General features: G+C 37.0%; 1 protein-coding gene across 2 annotated transcripts in view; it reads left to right on the forward strand.

Annotated features, from left to right (window-relative positions):
- The window catches only part of LOC132819622 (RELT-like protein 1), a 75761-nt gene extending 69073 nt beyond the window's left edge, over positions 1–6688 (forward strand). The window contains exon 8 of one of the 2 annotated variants that reach the window (XM_060831215.1): positions 3494–6688. The gene's annotated coding sequence lies outside the window, so the exon portion shown is untranslated. Of the gene's footprint in view, positions 1–3490 lie in introns of both variants that reach the window. The other variant, XM_060831209.1, reaches the window with a different exon arrangement.
- The last annotated feature ends 1443 nt before the right edge of the window (positions 6689–8131 follow it).

Consider the following 8131-nt stretch of genomic DNA (forward strand, 5'->3'; position numbering starts at 1 on the left):
CCTCTAGGATTGTAATCTTGAAAGTACTCCATGTGCCAGTGAGGCAAGGAACAGGAAGATAGTACAGTTACATACATGGTAAAGAACAGGTGTACGAGGAAGGGCTAGAGGTATGCAGGTAATTGGAATGTCTTCTGGGACAGGAGGGACCTTTACAAGACAGGCAGGTTGCACCTAAACTGGAGGGGAGGTTTGCGAGTGCCACGTGGGAGGGCTTAAACTAAAGTGGAAGGGGAGCAGGAACCAGAGCAGTAGGCCAGCAAGTGAAATGACCGAGGAGTCTGAGACTAAGGCCAGTAGGACTAAGGCGAAGAACAGACTGGGAAAGGTTACTAAACACCACAGGATTGGTGCTCTGAAGTTTATTTGTTTTAACATTAGGAGTATGACAGCTAAGGCAGTTGAAATTGGTACATATAATTATGGTGTTTTAGTTATTACAGAGACTTGGTTGAGAGACAGACAAGACTGACAGCTTAATGTTTTGAGATTTAGATGTTTTGGGCATGAAGGAGGTGGAGGAATAGGAAGAGTGCAATCATTTGAGGATTGTACTACAGGCCTCCAAACAGCCAGTGGAAGATCAAGGAACAGCTATACGGATGTATCATGGATAAGCATAAAACACAAGGGTTGGTGTGATAGGTAATTTTAACTTCACCTATATTGACTAGAAATTTCTTACTGCAGGGGCTTGGATGAGGGCGAATTTGTTAGGTGTGTCCAGGATGGTTTGTTCTGAAATAGTGTGTAAATAGCCCAATTAGGGAAGGCCCACACTAGACCTGATATTGAGGAATGAGCCCAGCTAGGTGATTAATGTTTTAGTGGAGGAGCATTTCTGGGACAGTGATCATAACTCCTTAAGCTTCAAGTTACTTATGGATAAGAAGAGTGACAAGGTTATATCCCATGTAATGCAGGAGAACTACCATATAGATACAAAATTGGCTCTGGTAGGTGACTGAGTGTTGGTGAAGGGTTGCTTTGTGGACAGGAGACCTGTGACCAGTGGTGTTCCACAAGAATGCTGGGTCCACTGCTTTTTGTAATTCATATAAATGATTTGGATGTGAATGTAGGAGGTATGATAAGTGAGCTTGCAGATGTCACCAAAATTGCTGGTGTAGTGGACAGTGAAGAAGGATTTGTTGTCCATGCTAATTGCTCTTGATTTGAGTGGCTTGCTAGATCATTTTAAACAGCAATTCAAGATTCATCTACATTGCTGAGAATTTGAAGTCACATGTAGGTTGGACCAGGTAAGGATGGCAGTTTTCTTCCCTGAAGGCTTGGAACCAGATGGGTTTTTCCAATAATCGACAATGGTTTCACGGTCACCATTAGATTGTTTCATTCCAGACCTTTTTTTTTAAATGGAGTACTGCTTTTACAGTATATGTGTGCCTTTTGGGTGTCAGACCTATCGCTAGATCCAGCCTCTGATCAAAATGTATCAATATACAACAGTCCACTTGTTTCTTGCTGTCTGTTGCACTTGTTTGACAGACTGATATCCTAATGTTGAATTAGGCCGCAAAAGACTTAGCAATGTAGAAGGGTTTTATTGTAAATCAACTCGGAGAAAGTGAGGACTGCAGATGCTGGGGATCAGAGCTTAAAATGTGTTGCTGGAAAAGCGCAGCAGCCCGAAACGTCGATTCTCCTTCTCCTTTGATGCTGCCTGACCTGCTGCGCTTTTCCAGCAACATATTTTTAAGCTTTTATTGTAAATCTATAGTTGAAACACCAGATTCCATCTTTGTTTTCTGTACCTCTTTTCCCCATCCAGAAGCCAACTCCCCACTGGGGACGAGCCCACTTTTTTTTATTTAAAAAGAATCCTTTACCAATTAAACTGAATCCCAGTTAACAAGTTGTAGCAAAAGCTGTCCAACAGTGGAATTAGAGCATTAGCAAAAATCAAGACTGAGAGGAAGCAAGTGGGAGATTAAATCAAAATGGTGTTACTGGGAAGATGATCCATTCTAAAGTTTGAAGTTGCTGGTTGACAATGTGCTTTCTGTCCAAGGTCCTATAGGAACAGATATAGCTGAGAAACACTGTTCTTAATCAGTTAACGCCCTTTTTGTGTTCATTGGAATTTAGGTGCTTTGTTTTTGGACTATTTGATTTGATTTATTGTAGTCACATGTACCTATGTACAACAAAAAGCTTTTTTTGTGAGCAGTACAGGCATATCATAGCAAACAAAAATATACAGATCATAGAGCACTTAGAGCAAGGCATTTGGGTTACAACAGCAGAGGGGGTGCACAAAGCAAGATCAACATTAGTAAGATCAACATTATTTGAAGTTTGAGAGTTCTAACTTTTCATCAGTCTATTAACAACAGGGAATAAGCTGTTCTTGAGCCTGTTGGTGCGTGTGTTCAAACTTCAGCATCTTCTACCTGACAAGATGTTGCAAGAGAGTATCACTGGGGTGGGAGGGGTCTTTGGTGATGTTAGCAGCCTTTCCGAGAAGTTTAAATGGGATCCATGGATGGGAGTTTGGCTTCTGTAATGGTCTGGGCTGTGCACACAGCCTTCTATAGTTTCTTAGTTCTGGGCAGAGAAGTTACTGTACCAGGCTATTATGCATTCAGGTAATATGCTTTTGATGGTGCATCTGTAAAACTGGTGAGAGTCCTTATGGACATGCCAAATTTCCTAAGCCGTTTGAAAAAGAAGAGATGGTGGTGTACCTTCTTGACTGTCGCATCTGTGTGGGAGGTCCAGGACAGATTGTCGGTTATTGTCACTGCTAGGAACCTGATGTTCTTAACCCTCTCCGCTTCTGCTCATTGATGTAGTTGGGGTGTGTCCTCCTTCTTTCTTCCTGAAGTCAATGATCAGTTCTTTTATTTTACTGAGGACCGTAGGGCTGTTGGTTAAACTGCCATGGCAATTGCGATGACTTTCTGTCAATACACAGTTTCACCATTCCCCCTCGCCCCCAAACCTCATTGAAAAGAAATGCCATACACCTCTTATTCTGATGTGAGTATACCCCCACCACACACTAACCTCTGGCTCCATTCCTAGAGGTCCATCGCTGTGGCATTGTCCTGCCAAATGCTCCTACTTTGGATAGAAGTTTGGGTCATTTTATTCAAATACAGTTTGGTATTAGAACTAGAAAATCTTCCACATCCCTGATCTTGCAGTGTTCATCATCCAGTAAAAGGCTTTCATGTACACCCTGCTGTCCCCAGTCAGTTAGTTTTCTTAAAACCAGATGGAAGCTTTGGGTCTGACTCCTGTTCAAAGGAAATGAAAAGGGGCTAAAAATTGTAATATTGAAGCAAGATGGCGATTGATTCCAAATATTTTATATTGTTGTTCTTCTAGTTTGACATTTAATGAAAATGTTTTCAAATGGAATGAGCATTTCAGTGTTGAGCAATATTCTGTTTAATTGTCAGTTATAATGAAACTGAATGTCTTCCCTGTTGTTTTCTATAACAATGAATCTTTTGTACCTTAGCAGGGGAGAAATAAAACACCTCCATCAAGAACAGATTGAGGAGTGATGGATATTTCTGAATGAAAACCAAAGTATGAGATTGACATTTGCATCGATGAGTGTATGATGGATTTTTTCAAATGTCTTTTGTTATATTTTTACAATGTGTTTATAAATGGGAATTCAAAGATAAACTAGTAATGACCAAATCATATTAATTTAATTTTCTTCTTTGAACTTTGAATCAATATATTGGGACAGATGGTCAACACAATTGGTTTTAAAAAAAAATCTGCCTTCACTGCCGTCTCCCTCTTGTCATATCTAACTTTGTGCCTCATAGTTGCATTCCTTTTCCCTGTAAATTTCTAATAATGTTCTAATTCCTCGCCTGAATTTCAAAAATAAGAAATAATCTAAAACTGATTCAACTTTACAGGATTTTAATGATGTGAATGCCCTTAATTACACCCATTGGAAATGGGCTGCCCATCTCAGAAAATATCTGCTGATCAGAAATCTTTAGGGACCTTTTTTGGTGTTCTTCTTCATTACTGTGTACATATTGCATTTGTGGAATTGGCATGGTATAAGTTAGCAATAAGAAGGGTTTTATTCTTTGTAATGCTATGACTGTAGGTGTATGAATGGTAGAATTCTAGATAATGTCTTAACCTTTGTCCCCAAATATATTCAGCTGATAAAATGTACACAATTGGATAGATCCTATTAGTTTTGTTTCCTTTGCAGCAGTAAAGTATGCAGTCATACTATCATACTATTTTAAGGCAGTTTCTTTTGATATTCGGGAGGGGAAAGTGTGACCTGAGTGTGAAAGAATTTGTGGTTCATAGAAGGAAGTCTTTTCCTGTTACTTAATGTTCACATCATGGTATTAAATGGTTTGAGAACAAAGATACCGAAGTAATTGGACAGGTTTTATGATAAAAATGCTTAACCTAGAAATAAATTTGTTACTTAAGCTAAATTTTTAAAATAATTTCAAGATCTAATTTTTGTATCCCAAAGGCCCTGGATATGATTCCTACTGTGTGATAAATTCTGACAGCTCTTGAGATGTTACAATTGGCTATTGTGTGATAGAACAAAAAAATCCTGGAAGGATTCTCTCTCTTGTCCAGGAGAGAAATGTCCCTGCATGGAGATGAAGTAAAGCCATTATGGTTAGTTGTATTGCCCACCATTTTCCAGGAACCTCCTGACTTACTCAGTGGGGTATCCTGATTGGGAAAAGCCACTTAAAGTGAGGTGCAGAATGGCATCCTCCTCCCACAAGTTATTCCAAATTTGCACTCCTGAGATGAGAAGATTGCAGAAGAAGGGTGTAACTAAGCATAAATAGACATGCTCCATTGTGTCCAGTTGCTTTACAAAGATGTAAATTCTGCAAGTATGCATTGATGTTTGAAATGAATGCAATATGGTGATTTGGCCTAATCATTACAGAAAATAGCTAATTTAACTAATGTAGATTGCAGAAGCTTAATTTCTTTGCGATTTTTCTGTGCAGTGATATCTTTCATACCTGTTCAAACAATGCATATGTATCTCGATCAAAAATTGAGACAGAGGTATCTGCCTACATCTGAGTTGTAATTTTCCACGAGAGTGGTGTCTTTAGTTATAAATGCAGTATGTTTTTTGTGGTTGATTTTGTACCCCTAATGCCAAATATGGTAGGTCTCGAAGCCTCCCTGTGAGAGGAAAGTTAATTCATTTTTATTCGCAAATTTACATGACTACAAAAATGAGAATCAACCTGCATAAATGAATGCAGTGATACTTGTTTCAGGACCAAACTGACATTACATTAGGAATTGTATACAAGTGCCAATTGATGCAGTATTTGTAAACACACTTTTGTAAAGGAAAACGACATAGCTGTGTTTGAAAAAAAAAACTACTGTAAAATATAATTATAAATATAACTTTTCAAGCCAGCTTAATGGATATTGGCATTCTCCACTGTGTCTTATAAATTAGAAGACTGGAAGTTTGCTTTGTGTGCACGAGCAAGGTTGTTGTCATTCATTTATTATCCAACAATCCTTGTTGGAAAGTGTACTTAACTGGATGGGAAATGAAAGCACCATCAAGGTGAGCTAGAATATGCTGCTGCATGATGAATAACCTTATTGCAGTAATAGTCTGTGTTCACATGAAGAATGTGCTCTATGCTTTTTCCTTCCAGAAACCTTTTTAACACTATAACAATAAATGTTTACTGAGCATTGACCAGAACAGTAAATTGTTACCAAGATTTGTTTTGTAATGTTTACATTGTAATTATGTGCAATAATGCTTCTTTAACAAATGAGACACAACTACGTATATACTTGTGATGAAAACTGTCTTATTCCAATATTATGCTAATTAATGTTCTTGCAGGTGTATTTGTTCTTTTGAGTAGGCATCAGGGAAAATGGAACCACTGAGGCTTCAAGTTGTGTGAATATTTAGTTATGGGTTCTGCTGACTTTACTCCTGTGTTGAAGAGCTGCCAACAAAATTTTGTTTAAAGGGGTAATTAAGCTGACTGAGGAAACCTTTTTGTGTTGACCCTAGGCATAGTAACACTCACGGATGTTCCATCAGCTCCTCGTCTAGGAATCCCAATTCAAAACCTATATACTTGGGAGTAGTCCGTTGTGAGTGCAATCAATTATTAGTTAAAACAAATGTGGTATTCTGCAGCAAATGAAATTGCTTTATAGGAAATGTTGCAACCGCTTATTCTGAGTAATGTGAAGCATTTAATACTTAAGGCCCCTTTTGTATGTAGGTGGTGCACTTTAAAAAGCAATAGCCATAAATGGCATCTATTCTAGAAATGTTATTTTGTGCAGTATTCATATTTTAAACTCTAAGTCTTTGAAGTAATGTCAGGTTTTCAGTCGTAATTTCCTTCATGTGAATATGTATACATTTTGGAATTTTATCATTTTATAGATGTATGTTATCTGTATATCTTTCTCCTTTATAAATGCTACACCTTTGGAAGGATGTATTTTTTTTATTGAACCGCTTGTTTGTGTAGACATCTTCAGATTGCAACATATGTTTTGAATAATACTCAAATTGAGGAAAATATTTCATTCAAATCTGGAAATTTAATCCATAGTACCTGTATTTGAGTTTCAACAAACAACTGCTATTGCTTCCATTTATATAATGCTGCAAATTTACATTTCAAACATTTAACAAGAAATGTGAGTTAAGCAGATCAACATTTAAATAAAATATCTTTCGATATGCAGTTACTGTTGCCTACGTGGATATTGTCTTTCAAACTGGCACATTAATCATTCACTGTATTTACAATAGTTATCAAATTTGTAACATTTTGAATAAAATCTTGAAATATGATCAATTTTGTAAAACTTTGCTTTCAGTGGAGTTCTGCTATGCCTCTGACATGATGTTTAAGACTAGAGTAATTTAACAGTGGTATGTACATAAAAATGTGTATGTGTGTGTCCTATGTATGTGGCAAATATGAGTTAAAAGACAAACTGTGGTTAGAAAACTGTAGAGGACATCAAATAACAAATGTGGTCAGGACAGCCCCCATGAATTACCCAATGACTCTTGTAATGTGGTGGGGGGAGGAGATTGTTTTCAAAGAGTAAAACCCTTTTACTTAAAACCAAATCCTTCATTTATGATAACAGGGCTTGCTGTCGTGCTTAACATGATGAGGTATGAATAACACATCTTTATAAATGAAGTAGAATTTATGCAAAATTTTATGTATATGTGACAAGCAGTGAGGATAATAGTTTTCTTTTAAATTGGCATCCAATGTAAAAAATTTTTATCCCAACTAAATTTTAATTCTGAACCTAAAGCAAATGCACAGCACTTCACAAATCATGCTTTAATTCTCAAAGTATGAAACTCAACTACTTCCTTTCTTATTACCTCATTAATTCTCATGTGGATTGCTTGAATAACACAGAAATGTTCTTAGAATTTCCAATTCTATGCAAGACATTTTTTTGCTCCATGATTTCATTTTTTATGATGTTATAAATTCTGGACAGGTTCCTGCTGATTGGTGGATGACAATGTAACCTCACTACTTGAGAAAACAAGGAAGAATGGAGGATTACAGATCTTTGGCTTGATAGAAAAGAGATTGTTAGAATCTGTTATAAAAGATATATGAGAACTGAACATTTAGAAAATAATGGTGAAATTAGGCAGAGTTGCTGCATATTTATGAAAGGAAAATTGTGTTTGTAAAACCTGTTGAAACTTTTTGAGGATGTTTCTTCCATACCAATGACCATTAGCATCTACAAGGAAAGGACAGCAAGTACATGCAGGTATAGCAAGCAAATAGGAAGGGAAATGGTATATTGGCCTTCCTTTCAAGGAGGTGAGAGTATAGGAGTAAAAGTGTCTTGCAGTTGGACAAAGCCATGGTGAGACAACAACTGCAATATAATAAGTGCTTTAGTCTCATTTAAGGAAGATATAGTTCACTAGATTAATTCATGGGATGGCAGAGAAATGACAAATGATCCTTTTCACTTAATCTTAACAATAAATCAATCAACTGTATTTTAGTCAGGTGAGATACAGTGAAAAGTTGTTTTGTGTGCTATACAGTTAGATCAAATCATAGTGCTGACACAA

Source organism: Hemiscyllium ocellatum, chromosome 1 (assembly GCF_020745735.1).
Source record: "Hemiscyllium ocellatum isolate sHemOce1 chromosome 1, sHemOce1.pat.X.cur, whole genome shotgun sequence".
NCBI lineage: Eukaryota > Metazoa > Chordata > Chondrichthyes > Orectolobiformes > Hemiscylliidae > Hemiscyllium > Hemiscyllium ocellatum.